The sequence below is a fragment of the Dipodomys merriami genome, unplaced genomic scaffold (assembly GCF_024711535.1).
Source record: "Dipodomys merriami isolate MVZ:Mamm:240054 unplaced genomic scaffold, mDipMer1.0.p SCAF_183, whole genome shotgun sequence".
NCBI classification, from domain to species: domain Eukaryota; kingdom Metazoa; phylum Chordata; class Mammalia; order Rodentia; family Heteromyidae; genus Dipodomys; species Dipodomys merriami.
In genome coordinates this window covers 2,371,870-2,394,063 of record NW_027203193.1, presented here as the reverse complement: position 1 = coordinate 2,394,063, position 22,194 = coordinate 2,371,870, and positions in this window count along the sequence as shown.

Here is a 22,194-nt window from a genome sequence, read left to right as displayed (position 1 = left end):
AACTTCCTCAACTGCTGGTAGGTGTGTCAACCAACAGAGCAAATCCCGGTGCTACCAGGCAGCATAGAATGTGGGTGTGTCCAACATTCTTGTATCCCATTGGTCAGAAAGAACCAGAAAGAATGGAGGTGTGGCCAGAATACTGTGATGCAGGCAGCATGGGCGCAGGCAAATGACAGCAGCTCCCCCAGCCGCTTTCCCAGGTAATTCTGTCCAATTCAGTTGGGGACAAGAGGGTGACCTGCTTTAGCCAGATGGCTGCACAGATTGTTGTGTATTTCTGTTTGTTGTCAGTCCCGGACCTTAAACTCAGGATCTGGGTACAGTCCATGAACTGCTTTTGCTTAAGGCTAGCCCTCTACCACTGGAGCCACACTGCTCTACTTCTGACTTTGTTGGCACTGAAGTTGGACGGGGTCTTAATACTTTCATGCCTAGGGTGTCTTTGATCATGATCCTCTTTCACAGCCTTGGAAGTATCATGGAAGACTGCTGAGAACCACTGGTGCCTGCCTAATCATTGGTCTTGCTGATATTCTGGCACAGACCCATGAGTTCTCTATCCTCAGGTTGAAGTGGTGGGAGCTGTAGCCTGCAGTTCGAATTCTTGGCCTGCCACCTCCAAATGGCAGGAGATCCTAAGAAACTCTTTCCTATCCATATGAAATCTTATCCATATGAATACCAATGGAATGTGATGTATGTCGTGATTGAAGTGGAAGTTCTTGAATGATTCTAGGATAAAATTATACACAATTTTATTATAGGACACAATGATTTTATTCAATACTTTTTGAAGCATTTAAATAATCACATTCATTAAATGGAGGCATAATGAAATACCTAAAATTGGCGTCACATAGTATAGAGATGCCATTTTTTTCTGCCAGGACTGGGATTAGATCTCATGATCTGGGTAACTCTGTTGCATTGTGTGGGAAGCTCACCCCCTTGAAATCAAGAAATTCAAGTCTTTTCTTTAGGCCTGATATCGATCCTTAGCACTAGAAAACATCCTATTCATGTACATTTTAAATATATGATTTATATTTACATCCGTAGGTTGACTCCATATCACATTCAGTGAAGTTATTCATTTTATTTTTGTTTTATCCATGTATTGACCGTTTATTTTATGGCACATAGAACATTGATTACATAAGATATAGGTCTGCATGTGTGTTCCATTTTATACCTGACACCCAGGACTTTCACAGAAAAGGAAAAAAATGTGTCAGCTTCTTACTCCATGATTCATTGTTTGGGAGTGCTGGCATCTGAACTCATGGCCTGCAGAGACAAATTCATGAATGGGTGAGTATCAGCATGCCATCCTGGGGCAGTTCTCAGGACCTGAGATCGAGCCCCAAGGCTTGACAAAACAAGAAGAGATTGAAACGCAGATGGTAGCACGCTAATATATGTATATATATTTATAGAGTGCCAGAGATGTCTGTCCATTATTTAGTTTTATAGACTATATTCCTACAAATTCTGGGGTATTTATTATGCCTCCATGTCATTAATGTTATCATTTTCATCCTTAATAAATCTTTAATTAAATCAGTGTCCTGAAATTATTGTGTCCCTGTAAGATATAGTATTCTTTTAATGTCTCATAAGATATTAAATAAAACCAATCAGCCTACTGAAATCATGATGCCTAATTTTATAAAAGTATCATTCATGAGTAACTCATTGAACTCTGACATTGATAACATTCCATCATTATTCCTATGGATGGGAACTAGTCTCTTTGGATCTCTCTCCTTCTAGAAGTGGAATGTCTGAGATTCGAAATCTAGGCCTCTGTTGCCATGTAGGACTATGGCTTCCCCAATAGCCCGCAATTAAAAAAAAATATTTAGCTCCCTAGTTTGCCATTCATGCCATTTTTTTCTGCCAGACCTGGGATTTGAACTCAAAGTCTGAGTAATTATGCAGCATTGTGGGGGAAGGGGACTCTGACCATGCTTGAAGACAAGAAACTCAGGCCTGTTCCCTAGGTCTGAATTCAAGCCTCAGTCCTGGAAACATACTCCTTATATATATTTTAAAGATAGGATTTATACTTCCATACAGATATTCAGTCCATATCGTGTTTGGTGAGGTTATTCATTTTATTTCTTGTTTTATTCATTTATTTACCATTTACTTTATTGACTCTGTTGACACATCTACCATTTATTACATTGTTTACATCATATGACACAGCATCCAGATTTGTAGATATGTTCTCTCTCCATCATGCCTGACACCCAGGAATTTCCCAGAAAAGGAATACATGTGTCACACTTGGTTTCTTACACCAAGATTAAATTTTTGGCAGTGCTGGGATCTGAACTCAGGGCCTAGCAGGAACAATTCATGCATGGATAAGTCTGAGCACAGCAGCCTCTAGCCAATGAAGCTGTCAGGAGGTTCCCAGGTGCTGAGATCCAGTCCCAGGTTTGGCCAAAATAGTGATACATGGATAGGCAGATGGTGGTATACAAATAAATATATATTGGTAAAGAGTGCTAGAGCCATCTATCTATAATTGAATGACACCTACTATATTCCTATCAACTCTTAGGCATTTATTATACTGCCATTGAAGAAATATTATTCTTTTCATGCATATACTATTCATTATAATTAATCAGCACCCTAGATTTATTGCATCCAATTTCAGACTAGATCAATGCACAAACTGCTCTTTCAATTGGTATTCCTATGCATAGGGATGAGTGATCTGCTGCCAATGGTAGGTGTCAGGACCGGGATTTGAAACCCAGGCTTATGTTGACAGGTTGGCTAATGGTTCCCTGATAGCCCACCAACCTTCAGCAATGGCAAGTCATGTCCATTTTGCGCCTTGTCATTCAGACCCACGGTGCAAAGAAAAAAACGTAAAACCCCCAGCCCTCTGAAGCTCGCCACTTTTTGTGGTATCCTACTTTTTTTTTCTTCCTGCAAGCCCTCAGGGCCTAGGATTGCAGGATCGGCTATGTGTCCTGAGGCTGCACCCAGCCTAGGGTGATGGAAGCTGAATCAGAGTTGCCACAACCTGAATTCAAGCCCCGTGGTTGGAAAAATAAAGAATAAATAAAAAATTAACTAATTATTTAACTAAGTTAAAAAGAAATAAACCTCTCTGGTTTGGAATTTCTGCCAGTTTTCTTCACTAGCTTGGGAAGGGTCTTGGTATATTTGTAGCCATGTGAGGGAAGGTGCAGAGTTGCCACTACTTGAGTTCAAACCCCGTGCCAAGCCCAAAATAAAAAAAAAAAGTCACTGAGTTTGGCAGGGGGAGTAGTTGTGGAGATGGGAGTGAAGGGATGATAGTGGGAAAACAAAGGAGGAGGCAACAATACTCAATAGGAAATGTACTCATTACCTTGCTCATCTAACTGTGATCCCTCTGAACAACATTTTTACAATTAAAAACGCACAAAAAGAAACAATGTAGTGCTCAGAGAAGAACTTTGGGGTAAGGGAAGGAAGTCTGTATAGCTGTACAAAATTCTACACTGCCTTTTTTTAATGTTCTGTATGGAACTGAATGAACATAACTGCATTCATTAAAAAAAAATTAAGGCACTCTCTTGGAAATGGGGCTAGTATTTCTGCCATTGCGGTGATTTGATCTCATCGTCCAAGTAACTCATTTGCACCATGGGTGAAGTCGAAGCTCACTCTCCTTGAGGAAAAGAAATTCAGGCTAGTGTTCCCAGGGCCCAAATGAAGGCCCTACAATGGAAAAAACAATTCTATACATGTGTAATAGATGATATATACTTACATATGTATGTTTATTACATATTATTGTTTTTATTATTGATTTTGTATTTTCTTTTTTATTTGATTATTTATTATATTTAGTATTATTATACACATGATATTTAGTGCATGTTTTACATCTATTATAAAATTATTCACAATAATTTAGGACATTGTCTCATTTTCATTAATAATTAACTGTTGAAACATGATACTGTGATATACCTATCACAGTCTTCACATGTTTAGAGTTTCTCCCACAGATGTGCTTTTTCTTCTTTATCTTTGGACACCTTCCTATGGAGATTTCTTTAGATGATTTTTAATCAGAGGCCTTTTCTTGAGGTTAGGCAAGTTGAGGGATAAAATTGTAAGGGTGGGGCTAGAAATATGACTTAGTGGTAAGGAGCTCTCTCAGCATGCATGAATGCCATGGTTTGAATCCTCAGTGCCAAAAACTCAGAAAAACCCAGAAGCTGTGGAGTGGCTCGAGTGGTAGAGCTCTAGTCTTGAGAAAAAGAAGCTCAGAGACAGTACCCAGGCCCTAAGATCAAGCCCCAGGACTTTCTTTCAAAAACAATAGGCTAGATGGTGATGGCTCACACCTTGAAACCTAGCTTCTCAGGAGAGTGAGAGCTAAAGACCACAGTTCAAAGACAGGCTTATCAAGGAAAGCCTGTTAGACTCTTTTCTCCAATGAACCACCAAAAGACCCCACGTGGCACTGTGGCTCAAGTAGTACTATTTGCCTTGAGCTGAAGGGCTCAGGGACAGTGCCAGGCTTCAGTTTGAGACATACACCTGGAAAAAATTGAGGGTTAATCAAAATAATTTTCCTATTTGCTAATTATGAGAATATTCTCTGGAAAATGAATGCTGATGTACACCAGAATTGTGGTCAGAGCTCAAGGTTCAAGTTTAGCAGATCTATATGCCCAGCCTCTCAGACTCTAGCATTTAAACCTTGTGTGCAACAAGGTTCTGAAAGGTCCAATGTTGAAAGGGTTAATATGCTCCCCAAGCCCTTTGTGATAAGTAGTTGACTAGTATTGACAGTGTCATTACAGTTCTGAACCTAGCAGAGCACCAGTAGCTCACACCCATCAACCTAGCTTAGGAGTCTGCGGTCTCAGGATTACAGTGTGAAGCCATCTGGAGTAGGAAATTCTGACACTCTGACTTCCACTTCTGAAAGGTTAGATGTTCAAGATATTCCTGGGCTTTCCTTGGTGATGAGAAGTTACTTGCACTCTAAATATTCTTAGAATTCTTGAGCTATAGAAGCAGGAAAGGAACAATATTGACCCATCTTGGGTTCAAACGCAGTTCTAAGGATCCAAGACCTAGCCCTGTTAGTACTGTATTTAAAGGACAGAAAACAATTGTAAAAACCAGGCTATTTGAAGAGACCCAGACCTGCAGGATTAGGAGGCAGAATGTACACACTCATCAGGGAAATAAGCTGCAAAACCACTTCATTAATTCCAGGCACAGCCAGCAATGGTGGGGGAGGAGGGGCTGAGGAGAGGGGAAAATTGAAACTTGAAACATTTGTTAGAGTTACACCAGGGTCAGGCTTTTCTCAGCCTCTTCAAATAATGACAAATTAACCTTCCTACCTCAGGTGAAGGGAGCCTCAAGCTATCTTTAGGTTACCAATAGAGAGCCAGTTTAGTGTGTGTATGTGTGGGGGAGGAACAGAGTTGAAAACCCTGCTCTCTGGTCTTAAGGAGTGGGTTTTTCACTCACTCTCCATCTGTCAGATTTGAAGGCCTTTCTTCTACCCCGGTGAGTCCATTCTCCTCCCTTCATTCTGCACATCATTAATGCCAATCCCTGGTCCAATGAGAGGCAGGGCTGTTTCTCTTCTGCCTCCAAGCACCTTAGTTAGAACATGGCTCTGCCCTGTTGGCTCTGGGGCCCTCAGCTGCCTGAGAAGTGGGACATAGACAGTCTTAGTGCTCTGTGGTTGTGTGAAGGCAATGCTCGTATCCTGGCACACTGCAGAAGGCCTGATGAATGCTAATTTTTCCCTTGTTCCCTCCTGACATCCAAGACCAGTTTCATCTATCATCTTTGTATCTGTCTGCCTATCTATCTATCTATCTATCTATCTATCTATCTATCTATCTATCTATCTATCTATCTATCTATCTATCTATCTATCTATCTATCTATCTATCTATCTATCTATCTATCTATCTACCTACCTACCTACCTACCTACCTACCTACCTGCCTACCTACCTATCTCTTTGCCAGTTCTTTGGTTGAACTCAAGGCCTGGGTACTGTTTCTAGCACACTAACACTTGAGACATAGCACCAATTCTGGCTTTTTCTGTGTATGTACTACTGAGGAATCAAACCTAGGGCTTCTTGCATGCTAGGCAAACACTCTCTCACTAATCCATATTCCCAGCCCCCTCATCATTTTTTAATGGTAGTTTTCACATAAGTATAATTCCATTTTAAGTCCCCAAGTTAATTTTTCTGAATACCTGTTATAACTACGAATCTTGACCTTCTCTTCACCTGCCTGATTTGTGATTGTAGGTAAGGCACTGATGCAACACTTGGCCTTCTCTCTTTGAATTTTTTTTGTGGTCATCCCAGAGCTTAAACTCTGGGCCCTTTGTCTTCCTTTGTTGTTTTACTCAAGGCTGAGGCTCTACCACTGCCATAGCTCCACTTCCAGCAATCTGGTGAATAATTGGACATAAGTGACTCCCAGGCTTTCCTGCTTGGCATGTATTTCCTGCTCGGCTTTCTCTCTCAAAGCTGGAGCTCTAACCTCTGGGCCACTGCTCCACTACTGGTATTCTGGTGGTTTATTGGCGAAAAGAGGCTCACAGACTTCCTGTTCAGGCTGGCTTTGGGCAGCAACCACCTGACGAGGATTCAAGAGGCTTTCCTCAGGCATTCGCCTAGGAATCACTCCACACAAACATTTGGTCTAAATCTTGAGAGGTACTAGAGAAAAACAGAAACAGGAAGATGCTTCTAGTGAGTTCTAGAACTTAAGGTTGGACACAAAACACTCATAATTATTAGGTCATTTTGTAGGCAAAAGGAGCTATGCAGACTGTATGAGGATTGCTCCAGCTTTCGATTCACTCATCCTGAGACAGTAAATTCACTGCAGCTCAATTCACTACAGTACAGGCATGTCCTGTGGACATTTGCTCCCAAATCCTGGGACACTCATTTCTCACTTTTTGCTGCAAACCTGTTACCAGTGGAGAAGATGAGGAGAGAAAATCGTTCTCAGAGAAAGCAGCTATAAAGAACATTGGGTAGTTAACTTATAAATTCAAAGCATTGGAGTGAACCAGTTAAGAAGTCAGATTGTCCAGAGTGAAAAATGAAGAAGGAAAGAAAGGGAGGTGCCAGTGCCTGCTGACTGTAATCCCAGCTCCTGAGGAGGCTGAGATGTAGAGAACCTTAGTTTTAATCCAGCCAGCATTGGAAAGTCCATGACACTGTTATTTCTAAAAGATCGCAGAAAAGCCCAGATCTGGGGCTGTGACTGAAGTTTAATGCAATACCGTTGAGCAAAAGCAGCTCTGGGACAATACCTAGGCTCATAATCCAACCCCAGGACCTGCCCCACTAAAAGGACCTGTACCTCCATATCTTTGTGTATGTATGGATGTTTTCCTTTAGGTGAAGGTCCAGAGTAGTTATGATGAATTGCACCAAACTAGGAAATATTTTTAATACAATGATTTCATAGCATAGAGAGTGCTTTCAAAACAGTGCATGTTCAGGGGCTCCCCTCACTGTTCCCAGTGTAGCCTGAGGGTTTCTCCCCACCCCGTGCTGCAGGAAGAAGTCTCACCCATTGTCTGAACAGGCAAAAAAGGCCTCACTCCTGTACAGCTCTGTAGCAAACAACTCCATCCGGGCAAATTACTGAGGAAGAGTGTGTGTGGGCTCTGAAGGCCAGGAGAAAAAGGTCTCTTTGTACTCCAAGCTATCTCTCTCCCCAGTTCTCTGTTTTGAGAGGATGCCATCATTTGTGCTACCTCCCTTGGCAGGCCATGTTCCCTGCACTTATCCTGTCTTTGTGCGACTATATTCCGGTGTTCAGATACAGTATTCAATATAATTCAGGCGTCTTTCTGGCAGAAAACTAGGGCATTGAACCTAATGAAATGTTTCATTGCTGGTGATGATGGGCCTGTGATGCCTCTCCTAGGTTTCCGGAAGCTTGGGAAATCCAAGCACATGTCTGATATCACAAAGCTTCCTGTCATCTAGGGCTGGTGAAGCTCATCAGGGTTTGAAACCTTTGACCTCTCCTAGTTGGGCCCTAGGTGGCTAGGTTTTGGGGTTGAACACAGGGCTTGGGGGCTTAAATGTGCTCAGTGCAGAAGCCCAGTGCTTTACCATTCTGTGTCACAGCTTCACTTCTGGTGTGTGTGTGTGTGTGTGTGTGTGTGTGTGTGTGTGTGTGTGTGTGTGTGTGTGTGTGTTTGTCCCTCTGTGTGTGTGTGTCCCTGTGTGTGTCCCTGTGTGTGTATCTGTGTGTCTGTGTGTCCCTGCGTGTGAGTGCATACACCAGTCCAGGAGATTGAACTCAGAATTTTACCTAGTTTTTCTTGTACAAGTATAGCCCTCTCCAACTTGACCCACAGAGCCACGTCAGGCTATTTTCTAGTGAGGTGGTCCTGAGAAATCAATCCTGGGGTTTCATATATGCAAAGCGCTCTATCTATAAGGCACATTCCCAGCCCTCTACTTCAGGTTTGTTAATTTGTATCTGTCTTTTTGTTGTTGTTGTTGGTTGTAGGAGTTGAAATCTGGGCCTTGGTGTTTTCCCTGAGCTCTTCAGCTCAAGTCTGGTGCTCTAACACTTGAGCCTCAGAGCCAGTTTAAGTTTTCTGGTGGTTGATTGGAGTTAAGTGTCTCAAGGCTTTCCTTCTCAGGCTAGCTTTGAACCATGCTCCTCAGATCTCATCCTCCTGAGTACCTAGGATGACAGACATGAGCCAAAAATACCAAGCTTCCACTTCAGGTTTCCTAGTGGTAATAGTTTAATGGGAGCTTTTGTGTTTGGGATAGTTTGAAACCCAGGTCCTCAGATCTCAGCTTCCTGAGAAGGCAGGATGACAGATGTCAGCTATAGACCCCTAGGTCATGGCACTCTTCTGCAAGTGGGTCCGTGGCTCCACGTGGTGGAATGCTATCCATGTGCCCAAGAAGTAAGAGTGAGTGACTAGGCCCTGACTGACAAAAAGCAGAACAAAACAATTGTCTGCAGGAGACAACTCACTGGTCTTCAGAAATACATAATTTTGTCCCTGCCATGGAGACGTATCTGAGCCTCAAAGTTCTTGTCTGTATAATCATCTCAGTGTGTAGCTCTTACAAGGACCCAATGAAAGAATACATTGTGAGAAGGACACAGCACATCGCACTCTTCGCATGACTCAGCACACAGCATCCTGTGAAAGACTCAGCATATAGCTCCTTGTGCAAGACTCAGCAGAGAGCACCCTATGAAGGACTCAGCACATAGCTCTATTCCACATGCTGTCATTATAATTAGATTGCCTTCATCAGTATTACCATTCTTTGAGGAACATTTCACAAACCACACAAATTCACATCTATAGTTTAGTGGGGTGTTTTTATTTGGGGGGCTTACCCATGGCGCTTGAACTGAAAGCATGGGGATACTGTTCTATTAACATTTGCTCAAGGCTAGAGTTCTACCACTTGGAGCCACATTTCAAAGAGTATCACAGACTTCCTGCCAGGACTTGGTTTTAAAGCCCCAGCAGCTAGGTTGATGGGGGGTAAGCCAGCAGCATCTGGTTCCGTGCAGCCGGGTTGTTGCAGTTTACATCTGGTTAAGTCAGGTTAGGTGGCAGCTGTTAGCACTAGACTCCTAATTTGCTCTGTGATGAGGTATTTGAAGTCCTGTCCTTCTATCATTGCAGTTAAAACATTCTATCTTTTTTGGCAGCAGTCCTGGGGCTTGAGTAAGGGCTTAGACACTGTCCCTAAGCGTTTGTGCTCCAGGCTAGCACTCAATTGATTGAAAGCTAGCAGACCTTCTGGATTTTATGTTTATGTGGCACGGAGTAATTCAACCCAGGGCTTCGTGCTTACTAGGCGAGCACTCAACCACTGAGCGCCAGGAGTGAACGAGGTATAAATAAATAGAGATGTCTGTATATAAATATTATATACACCAAAAGAGAGATGTCTGTATATTATTAAATTATAGATGATATTACAAGCAATTATTAGGTATTCAATTATGTCTCCATTTAATGATGTGTCCCAGTTGAACAATTAATAAAGCATTAATGAATAATTACTCAATATCCTGTTGTTGTTTATCATATATATACATACATACATATTATTACATATTTTATAGAATGAGACAGATGTTTGTATATAATTAAATTATATATACATCATGTGTTACTACCAATTATTAGGTATTTTATTATGTTTCCATGCAATTTTTATTCTGTTATTGCTTAGTAAAATATTAAACTTAATCCTCATCCTATAATTATTGCATCTAATTTTATCCTAGAATGATTACCTAATTCAATCTGTTTATCATTAATTTTTGTGACAATTATTCCACATATGACATTTATTACCTTTATGACATCCTATTACATACCATATAGATTCACATACGAATTATACATCCTACCTATCACCGATTATTTTCAAAGAAAAGAAAACATGTGTCACACTCGGCTTCTCACTCCACAATTACATTTTTGGCAGTTCTGGGATCTAAACTCAGGGCCAAGAACGCTCAATTCTTGAATGGGTGACTGCCAGCACAGCAGCCTCTAGCCAATTCAGCTGCCAGGCAGTTGCCAGACCCTGAGATCGAGTCCTGTATGTTGACCCCATATTGCGCTTAGAATAGTTATTCATTTTATTTTTTGTTTCATTCATTTATTAACCATTTATTTTCTTGACCATTATTACAAATAGAATATTTATTACATTTATTACATAGCATATAGATTTGCCTATGTATGAAACTTCACACCTGACACCCAGGACATTCTCAGAGAAAGAAAGCATGTGTCACCATCGGCTTCTTACTCCATGATTCAATTTTTGTGAGTGCTAGCATATGAACTCACAGCCTACAAGTCCCAAATCATGAATGGGTCAGTGTCAGAACGCGAGCCTGGGGCATATGGAGCTGACAAACAGATCCCAGCACCTGAGATTGAGCCCCAGGGGTTGACAAAACAAGAACAGATTGAAATGCAGATGGTAGTACACAAAAAATATAGATCTTTAAAGAGTGCCAGAGATGTCTATACATTCTTCATTTATATAAAGTACATTCCTACCAATTGTTGGGTATTTATTATGCCTCCATGTAATTAATAGTATTGTTTTCATCTTTAATAAAATATTAATTAAATCAACTACACTCCTGAAACTATTGTGACCATGTAATTAATAGTATTCTTTTAATGTGTCAAAAACTATTCATTAAAATCCAACGGCCTCCTAAAATCACTCTGTTTAATTTTATAGTAGTGTCATTCAGGAACAACCAATTCAACCTTGATATCCATAACCTTCCATTGGTATTCTTATGAATAGGAACGAGACTCTTAGGATTTCCCTCCATTGGTAGGGGTCAGGACTGAGCTTCAAACACAGGGCTTATGTTGCTGTGTTGGCCTATGGCTTGCCTGGTTGCCCTCCAGCCTTCAGCAATGCCAAATTACAAGCACTTTTCAGCCATGTTATTCAGACCCAGTATGGTCACCTTGAAAAGAAAACAAATGTAAAACTTGCAGCCATCTTCAAGTTGCTGGGGTTTTTGCTGTGTCGTTTTATTTATTTATTTTTTCCTGTCAGCCTTTGACGCCCAGAAACCCAGATTTGGCTACGGTTCCAATGGCTTCAACCGAGCCTAGAGTGATAAAAGCTGAGGGAGAATTGCCACACCTTAAGTTCAAGCCCTGTGCTTGACAAAATAAAAATATATACATATATACACACATACATATATGCATGTATGTATACATGCATACATATGTACATACATTAAAAATACTTAAAAATTATGAGGCGCCTTGGCTTGGAATTCACATCATTTTTTCTGAGGGGCCTGGGGTTTGAACTCAGGGCTGGGTAAATCTGCAGCACTGTTGGGGAAGGGAATGCTCATGATGCTAGAAGACAAGAAATTCAGGCCTGTTCCCAGGGGCTGAATTCAAGGCCCAGAACTTGAAAAAAAATAATATTTGTATACATTTTAAATACATTATTTATATTTACATACACATGTTTACTGCATATTTTGCAGTTAGTGTAATTATTCATTTTGTGTTTTATTTCTTTCTTATGTATTTTAGAGAGTATGATTACATGTATAATATTTTTTACATCCTATTACATAGGTATGCCTATGTATTATACATCATTCCTGAGACCGAGGACTTTCTCTGATAAGAAAAATAAGTGGGACAATGGGCTTCTTCCACCAGAATTAAGTTTTTGATAGTTCTGTGATTGGAACTCTGGGCCTAGAAGGCTCACTTCATGAATGGATCAATGTTAGAAGACAAGTGAAGTTGTTGAGCAAATTTGAGGACCTGAGGTCAAGCCCTAGGAATGGTCAATGTGTAAACAGTTAGATGTGTAGCTTACAGTGTATGTGTGTATTTACATATTTATATGCATCTATAAATAAATTTATAGAGAAATACAGATAGACATTTATGTAGATTCTAGTGTATAACACTATATAAAGAGTGATGTACATACCTTATTTTTATATATTATATTACTACCATTTATTTGGTCTAATATTATGTCTTTATTAATTAATCACAGAAGGAGACTTAATAAAGTACAAATTAAATTAATCAATGACCTATATTTATTGCACGCAAGCTTATACTAGAATGACCAGCTAAATAATAATTTAATTAGTACATGCCACACATTCTATTATTGTTCCTATAGAGAGGAACAATTTCTCTAGAATCTTCAGCCGTATTTAGGTGGCAGTCCTAGGATCAAACTCAGGGCCTAGGTGTCTGGGTTGAGCTCAGGCTTCACTGACAGCCCACCAGCCTTCAGCCATGCAAGGTCATGTACAATTTTCAAGCCGAGTCATTGAGACTCAGGATGGTTACAGTGCAAAGGAAACAAAGGTAAAACTGTTGTGTAAAACTTCCTGGTTTTTCCTCCCCATCTTGGTTTGTTTGTTTATTTGTTTTTTTGCCAGAGCTGGGAGTTGAACTCGGGTCCTAGGATCCCTGAATCATCTGTGGGTATAACAGCTGCACCCCAGCCTAGGGTAATCAAGGCTGAGGCAGAGTTGTGACGACCTGTGTTAAGTCCCATGCCTTCCCCTCACAAAAGTTAAGTTCCTGGCTAGGAATTTGCACCATTTTATCTGCCATACCTGGGATTTGAACTCAGGAACTGGGTAACTCTATTGTGCTCTGGATGAAGTGGAAGCTAACCTCCTGGAAGAAAAAAAATCAGGAGCATTTCCCAGGTTGTGAATTCCATCCCCAGAACTGGCAAAAATAATATTTATATACACGTATAGTATATATCATATATATGTATTTGCATAGATATTACATATTTTACCTAGGACATAATATTTCCACAGAAAGGAAAACAGGTCAACATTGGCTTCATACTCCACCTATTGCCTTCAGCACGGCTGGGATTTGAACTCAGGGCCTGGAATGCCCAATTAATCAAGGGGTCAATGTAAGCACAGAAGCCTCAAACACATTCACTGCCAGGAAGTTCTCAGGACCTGAGTTCTAGCCCCAGTAGTGGCCAATATGTAAATAGATAGATATATAAATTGCTGCAAATACATATATATATATATGTATCTATGTATATATATACATATATATACATATATATAGAGAGAGAGATGTATATGTATATTCCACTGTATATTTAAATATATAAATATACTTATAGAATGTGAGATGTCTTTATATAATTAAATTACATGTAATATATTAGTAATAATTATTAGCTATTAAATTAAGCCTCCATTTAGTGATGTATCATAAATCAAGGTACAATAAAGTGCTTCCTTGTGTAAAAGGAGTTCAGGGACAATGTCTAAGCTCATAGTTGAAGCCTCAGGACCTGCACCAAAAAAAAAAGAGCCATTAACTCCATTTGTGTTTGTATGCATATATTTCTATCATTGAACATTCAGGTCGGTATGAAGAAAGGCACCCAGCCAAGAAATTTGCTTTGAATAGGATGATGCCATAGCATAGAGAGTGCTTTCAAGACAGTGCATGTTCCTAGTAAAAATAAATTAAGACCCTGGATTGGAATTTGCATCATTTTTCTGGCAGGCCTGGGATTTGAACTCAGGGACTGGGTAACTCTGTGGCACTGTGGGGGAGGGGAAGCTCACCATCTTTGAAGACAAGAATTTCAGACCAGTTTCCAGGACCTGAATTCAAACCCCAGCACTGGTAAAAATAATATTCATACATTAGATCTGTTTACACACATGGGTTTACTCCATATGACATTTATTACCCTTATTTATTTTTATTTATTTTATTTAGTATTAATAAATATATAACATTTATTTCATTTATTACATCTTATCACATGGATTAATTTGCATATGGATTATACATCATACTGAGACACCGACTTTCACAGAGAAGAAAAAATGGGTCAAAATTGGTTTCTGACTCTAGAAATAAAATTTGGGGCATGCTGGGATTTGAACTCACAGCCCACAATACCCAATTCATGAATGGATCAGGTGTAGAACAAAAGCCTTTGGCAAACTGAACTGCCAGCCAGTTCTGAGGACCTGTGATCAAGCAATTGTAATGGCGGATAAATAGATCGATTTATCAATAGATAGATAGATAGATGTGTAGTTTGCTATATATATGAGACAATGTGAGGATATTAATTTATATATATCATGAATTATTGGTTATTAAATAATGCCCCATTTAATGAATTATCATGGTTGAATACTTATTAAAGCATTAATGTAAAAGTAGTGAGTATTTCTTAATTGGGAGAATCATACCATGGTGCTAGAATGGAAGACATTATTCAATATTTTTGTGTGGCATTCTATAAGAGAATCATGAAATAACTGTAAATTTAATTGTTACTTTTATAACATTCCATTAAGCATTCCCATGGATAGGAATGATTTTCTCAAGATCTCCCACAATTTGTAGGTGGCAGTCCTGGTATTTGAACTCCAGTCCCGGGTAGTTTACTTCGAAATACAAACCATTAGAATGACATATTGTCACGATGAAAGAAAAGAATGAGAAGAAAAAAGCCCAGGTGCCAGTGGATCCTGCCTGAAATCCTAGCTCTTCAGGAGGCTAAGAAGTAGAGAATGGCAGTTTGAATTCAGCCAGGAGAGGAATGTCCACAGCACTCTTATTTCTGAGGGATCACAGGAATAAAAAATCACCATGAATGGGGCTATGGCTCAAGGGCATACCGCTACCCTTCAGCAACAGAACTCACGGACAGTGCTTAGGCTCATTATGCAACCCCTGGACCTGCCCCCCCCAAAGCCAGTAACAACATGTCTCCCCATGTATGTATGCATGTATTTCTATGGGTGTATGTCCAGAGTCCATATGATGAAAGGCATCCAGCTAGAAAATTTGCTTTGAATAGAATGATTTCATAGCACAGACAGTGCTTCAAGATAGTGCATGTTCCGGGGCTCCCCTCACTGTAGCCTGAGGTTTTCTCCGCACCCGGGACTGCTGGAGGAAGTCTGCCTCATTGTTGGAACAGGCAGACAAAAGGCCTCACTCCTGTACAGCTGTGTAACAAAAAATTCATTCTAGGCCAATTAGTGAGGAGAAGTGTGGGTGAGCTCTGAAGGCCAGGAGAAAAAGGTCTCTTTGTAACTCAAGCTATCTCTCTCCCCAGTGCTCTGTTTTGACAGGAAGCCTTCATTTGTGCCACCTCCTGTGGCCGACCAAGTTCCCTGCACTTATCCTTTCTTTGTTAGACTATGTTCGAGTGTTGAAATAACCTGCTACAATTAATTCAAGGGTCCTTCTGGCAGAAAACTAGGGAGCTGAACCTAATAAAATGATTCATTATTGGCAATGGCGCCTCCCTAGGTTTCTGGAAGCTTGCTAAATATAAGCACATGGATAATATCACAAGGCTTCCTGTCATCTAGGGCTGGTGAAGCTCATCAGGTTTTGAAACATTTGACCAATCCAAGTTGAGCCCTGGGTGGCTAGGTTTCAGAGTTGAACACAGGACTTGGGTGCTGACCATGAGCTCAGAGCAGAAGCTCAGGGCTTTACCATTTGATGTCACAGTTTCACTTCTGGTATCTGTGTGTGTGTGTGTGTGTGTGTGTGTGTGTGTGTGTGTGTGTGTGTGTGTGTGTGTGTGTGTGTGTGTTTGTGTGTGTGTCTGTGTGTGTCTGTGTCTGTGTCTGTGTATGCATGCACGCACATGTGCACACACATGTATGTGTGTTCATAAACTTGTCCTGGAGCTTGAACTCAGGAACTGAGCACTGTACCTGAGTTTCTCCTATACAAGGATAGCACTCTACCACTTTAGCCACACAGCCTCTTCAGGTTTTTTTCTAGTGATGTGATACTAAGTAATCAAACCCAGGGATTCAGACATGTAAAGTACTCTGCTCTTAAGACACATTCCCAGCACTCCAATTAATGGTTCTTTCTTTCTGTTCTTGTTAGTTGGAGGAATTGAAGTCTAGGCCTGGGTGCTGTCCTTGAGCCCTTCAGCTAAGGCCAATTGCTCTACCACTTGAGCTACAGCACCCCTTGAGGTTTTTGGTAGGTCACTGGAGAGAAGTGTCTCAAGGAATTTCCTGCCAAGGCTGGCTTTGGACCGTGATCCTCAGCTCTCAGCCTCCTGAGTACCTAGGATGACAAGCGCGAGTCAGCAATGCCAATCTTCCACTTCAAATTTCTACATGGTGAATAGGAGATAAAAGTCTCACAGGACCTTTTGTGTCTGAGATAGTTTTGAACCCAGATTGTCAGATCTCAGCTTTCTGAGTAGGCACGTTGAGAGACCTCAGCTACTTCATGCCTAGACAATAAAACTGTGTTTCAAGGGGGTCCTTGGATCCACGTGGTAGGGTGATATCCATGATCCCAACGGGTAAATGTCAGTGGCTAGGCCCTGAGTTCAAGGTTTATGACCGAGAAACGTAAAACAAAACAATTATCTGCAGGAGACAACTCACTGGATTTCAGTACATACAAAATTTTGGTCCTGACATGGGGACATATCTGAGCCACAAGTTTCTCATCTGCACAATCATCTTACTTGTGGAGCTCTTACAAGAACCAGAAGAAAAAATGCAACCCGTTAAATAATCAGCACACAACAACTCATGAAGTACTCTGCACATCGCTGTATCTCACACACTGTCATTAGAAGTAGGGTGCTTTCATCAGCATCACCATTCTTTCAGAAACACATCACAAACAGTCCAAATTTAGATTTTAGAGGGGTGAGTTTTTTTTAGGGGGGGAGTCAGCCACGGGGATTGCAGTGAAAGATTGGGGGTACTGTCCTATGATCATTTGCTCAAGGCTAGAACTCTACCACTTTGAGCCACAGCTCAGAGTTTCACACTTTCTGCCAGGGCTGGGTTTTAAACCCACCAGTGTCAGATCTCAGCCCCAGAGTATCTTGGATGACATGGGTGAGTGTGCCAGCAGCATCTGGTTGCGTGGAATTGGGTTGCAGCGGTTTACCTCTGGCTAAGTCATGTTAGATGGCAGCTGTCAGCTGTGATGACGTATTTGCAGTGCTATCATTATATTGTTGCAGTCAGAACATTCTATCTTTTCTGTGTTTGGTGCCAGTCCTGGGACTTGAGTAAGGGTGTAGACACAGTCCCTAAGCTTTTATGCTCAAAGCTAGTGATCGGCTTCTTGAGTGACAGCAGGACTTCTGGATTTTTCTATGCACATGGTAGTGAAGAATTGAACCCAGGACTTTGTATGTACTAGGCAAGCACTCTACCACTGAGCCCCAGTAGTGACAAGTGTATAAACAGATAAATATGTAGATTGGTAGGTAGGTAGGTAGATAGATAGATAGATAGATAGATAGATAGATAGATAGATAGATAGATAGATAGATAGATAGATAGATAGATAGATAAATAGATAGATAGATAGATAGAGACCGAGAGAGATGTAGATGAATATAACGAGAGATGTCTGTATATTATGAAATTGCATACACGATACTACTACCAATTATTGGCAATTAAATTATTCTTTCCTTTTTTATCATGATTGAATACATAATGAAGTATTAATTGAGAATTTGTCAGTGTAGTATAATTGTTGTATATAATTTTATAATATAATCCTACACTAACTACTAATTTAATTGTTACTTTTACAACATTCCATTTGTACAGATGTATATTAGAAAGCATTTCTTAGAATCTCCCACCATTCATTTGTGGCAGTCGTGAGATTCGACCTCCAGGCCTAAGTTGCTGGTTTTGGCTTGGCTTCCCTAATAGCCCACCAAACATCAGCAATGTAAGGTCATGTACACTTTCTGGGCATTGTCATTTAGACCCAGTATGGTCACAATACAAAGGAAAAAAAAGTAAAGTAAAACCACCTGCTTGAACTTCTTAGTTTTATCCTTCTCCTTTCTATTTTTTTTGCCAGCCCCGAGATTTGTTCTCAGGTCCTAGGATCCCAGGTTCGGCTGTGACAGAGACTCCAAGACCTGAGTTCAAGCGTGGTGCATGGCACAAAACAAAATAATAATAATAATGATCTGGCTTGGAATTTTCACCATTTTCTGGCAGGTCTGGGATTTGAACTCAGAGTCTGGGTAACTCTGTGGCACTATGGGTGAAGGGGAAGGTCACCGTCCTTGAAGACAAGAAATTCAGACAAGTTCTCAGGGCCTGAATTGAAGCCCCAGCACTGGAAAAAATAATACTCATATATGAGATGTATTTACATACATGGGTTTACTCCATATGACATTTATTACCCTTAGTTATTTAGTATTATTACACATATAACATTTATTTTATTACATCATATCACATATACTGAGACCCAGGACTTTCACAGAGAAGGGAAATAAAGCTGTCAAAACTGGCTTCTTACTCCACGAATAAATTTTTGGCCATGCTGGGATTTCAACTCACGGCCTACAATGCCCAATCCATAAATAGGGTCAGAGTCTTAGCACATCAGCTTCCGGCAAACTGAGCTACCAGGAAGTTCTGAGGACCTGTGATCAAGCCACAGTAGTGCCATATATATATGTGTGTGTGTGTGTGTGTGTGTGTGTGTGTGTGTGTGTGTATATACACACATATATATATGCAGACGGAGGGAATATGAGGATATTATTATATCATATATATTATTACCAATTATTGGTTATTAAGTTATGCTTCCATTTAATGAAGTATCATCATTAAATACTTATAAAAGCATTAATAAAAACAATCAATATCCGTAATCATACTAGATATGATACTATAATGGAAAATATAAATTCAATAATTTTTGTGTGACATTCTAAAATAGAATCATGAATTAATTGCAAATTTAATTATTACTTTTGTAACATTCCATTAGCATTCACATGAATAGGAATGAGTTTGTCGGGATCTCCCTCCATTTGTGGGTGGCAGTTCTAGCATTCGAATTCCAAGCCTGGGAAGTTTACTTCGATGTAAACCATCGGAATGACATTGTGAAGATTTCAGATTGTCACGAAAAAAAGAACAAAAGAAGAAAAGAAAGTCAGGTTATCAGTGGCTCCTGCCTCTAATCCTAGCTCCTCAGGAGGCTGAGATGCCAATTTGAATTCAGCCTGGGTAGGAAAGTCCGCGACACTTGTATTTCTTAAGAGGTCACAGGAAAACAATACAAAACAACAACAACCACAAAAAACCCTGAGTGGCCAAGCACTACCTTGGAACAAAAGGAGCTCTGGTACAGGGCTTGATGATGGGCATTCAGCAGGTTGCTCATGCCCAATCCCCCAACCTGTGCAAGCTGGAATAAGCCCTCAGAGAATACTAAGTCTGAACAAGCAGATTGAACAAAGCATCCTTCCCTGCCATTTAAGAACTGAAGCCACGATGGCTTTGCCTGGTCTGGTGTGTGCAACTGGTGTGTACAACAGGTGTATTATGTTCTGGCTCAGGTGTCCCATCAGGACACTTAGCAGCCAGGTACTTCTTCAGGGAAACCACAGTTCCTAGGCTGTAGGAATTGTCAAAGTTTGTGGCTCCATATCCTCTATATCTCTGTAGGATGTGAGCCTAGACCTCTGGGACCTGGTGGCCATCACTCATTCATCATTCCTCATTGCTGAGTCTCAGACTGGTACCAAATCCTGGAAAAGATAGGAAATAGCCAGCGATTTCTGTGCCAAAAATGATAATCCAATAAATTCCACCCGTATTGCTTCTGTTAGAAGTGATCTTTGGGCTGTGAATGTGGCTTTACTGGTAGAGTGCTTACTTAGCAAGCACAAAGCCCTAGGTTCGATTCATCAATACCACAGAAAAAGAAAAGCCAAATGTGCCACTGTGGCTTAAGTGATAAAATTGCTAGCCTTGAGCAAAAGAAGCTCAGATACATGCCCAGATCTTGAGTTCTAGCCCCAAGACTGGCAAAAAAATGAGCATGGTGAGACATAGTCTTCTGGGACTCAGGAGGGCCGAGGTAATGGGTAAGAGGTAGAGGGCAGGTGCTGATGGCTCACCCCTGTAATCTTAGCTACTCAGAAGGCTGAGATCTGATGATCCTAATTGCAAGCAGGAAAGTCTATATGAGATTCTTTTCTCCAATTAAACACCCAAAAAGCCAGAAGTAGAGCTGTGGTTCAAGTAATGGAGTGATAGTCTTGAGCACAAAACCTCAGGGATAGCATCCAGGCCATGAATTCAAACCTAAGGACTGGCACACGCACACATGCACACACACACACACACACACACACACACACACACAAACACACACACACACACACACCAAGATAAAGCATTTTCCAGTCAGCCTGCACAAGTTCCATCTCTAGACACTCAATATTAAAAAAAAAAAAGAGTGAGAAGGGAAGGAAAGACGTACTCCAGGAGGTGATATAACCAGTACCAAAATTCCACAGTAGTTTAAGATGTGGAACAGGACAGAGAGCCTCAGGCAGAAGGTACAGCATGGGCAAAGGCCCTGAGGTATGGTTTAGAGCAAGTGGTGTGGGTGGAATGAAGGTTCTGTGGCTTCAGACAAGTTTGGCATAACACTCAAGGCTGGGACAAGGTTTGTACTTGAGTCACAGGTAGGGCAGAGGGTGGGGTCCCAGAATGGGGCACAGGGGAAGATTAGCTTGTCTTTTCACCAAGGACTCCAGCCATTTCCTGTAGCGGGGAGCCTATTGTTCACAGCTCCTGACCCTCAGACCTCCTTTGCATGGAGGAGTCAGGGCAAATTCAGGGAAGATCGCTTGCTTAAGAAAAGCTTCTAGCCCAGTGCCACCAGTGGCTCAACCCCTGTAAATCCTAGCTACTCAGGAGACTGAGATCAGAGATCAAGGGTGAAATCCAGCTCAGGGGAGGAAAGTTAGTGAGACTCTTCTTGATGATGAACTACCAAAAGCCAGAAATGGAGCTGTGGCTCAAGTGGCAGTTTGCCAATATTGAGGGAATAGTTAAGTGACCATAGGCCTGACTCTGAGTTCAAGCCCCAATACTGGCACAGAAAAAATAAAGAAAAGCTTTCAAGAGCTCCTAGTCCACTGTGGTGAAAGGCCAGATCAGCCAGGCATGGGTGGCTCATACCGGTCTTCCTAGCTCCTCAGGAGGCTGAGATCTGAGGATTGCCATTCAAAGCCAGCCTGGGCAGGAGAATCTGGGAGACTCTCATTTCCAAGGAACCACCAGAAAAACTGGAAGTGGCAGTGTGGCTGAAGAGGTAAGCTAAAGAGCTGAGAGATACCACCCAGGCCCAGAGTTCAAGCCCCATGACTAATACCTGGCCTGCTTTGACCTCATGCTCGGGCTCTAGTCAGAGTTCTTTGCAGTGGGCTTCTGAAGGTCTCCCAATATCTAGGTGTCCTACAAGTCTTGAGAGCAGCCTCCTTGGAGGCCTTTGCCTACAGAGCTGGCCACAATACCAGAGAAGGATCGAGCCTTGTGGCACGGAGGTCATCAGCCGGGTCATGAGAATGGCCTCTGTCCTGAGTGCAGTGTGGATCTGAGCAGTAAATCGACATCTCAGACCATGGTTCTGGGCCAGGAGGTGTAGACCAGTTAACGCCCGCTCACAAGGGAATCACAAGAATGCAAATTTCTCAGGCACACTTTGGGAGGTGTTGATTTGGGCTCATGAAAGACTTGAAGGCTCAGGAATCCAAAGTCGGCT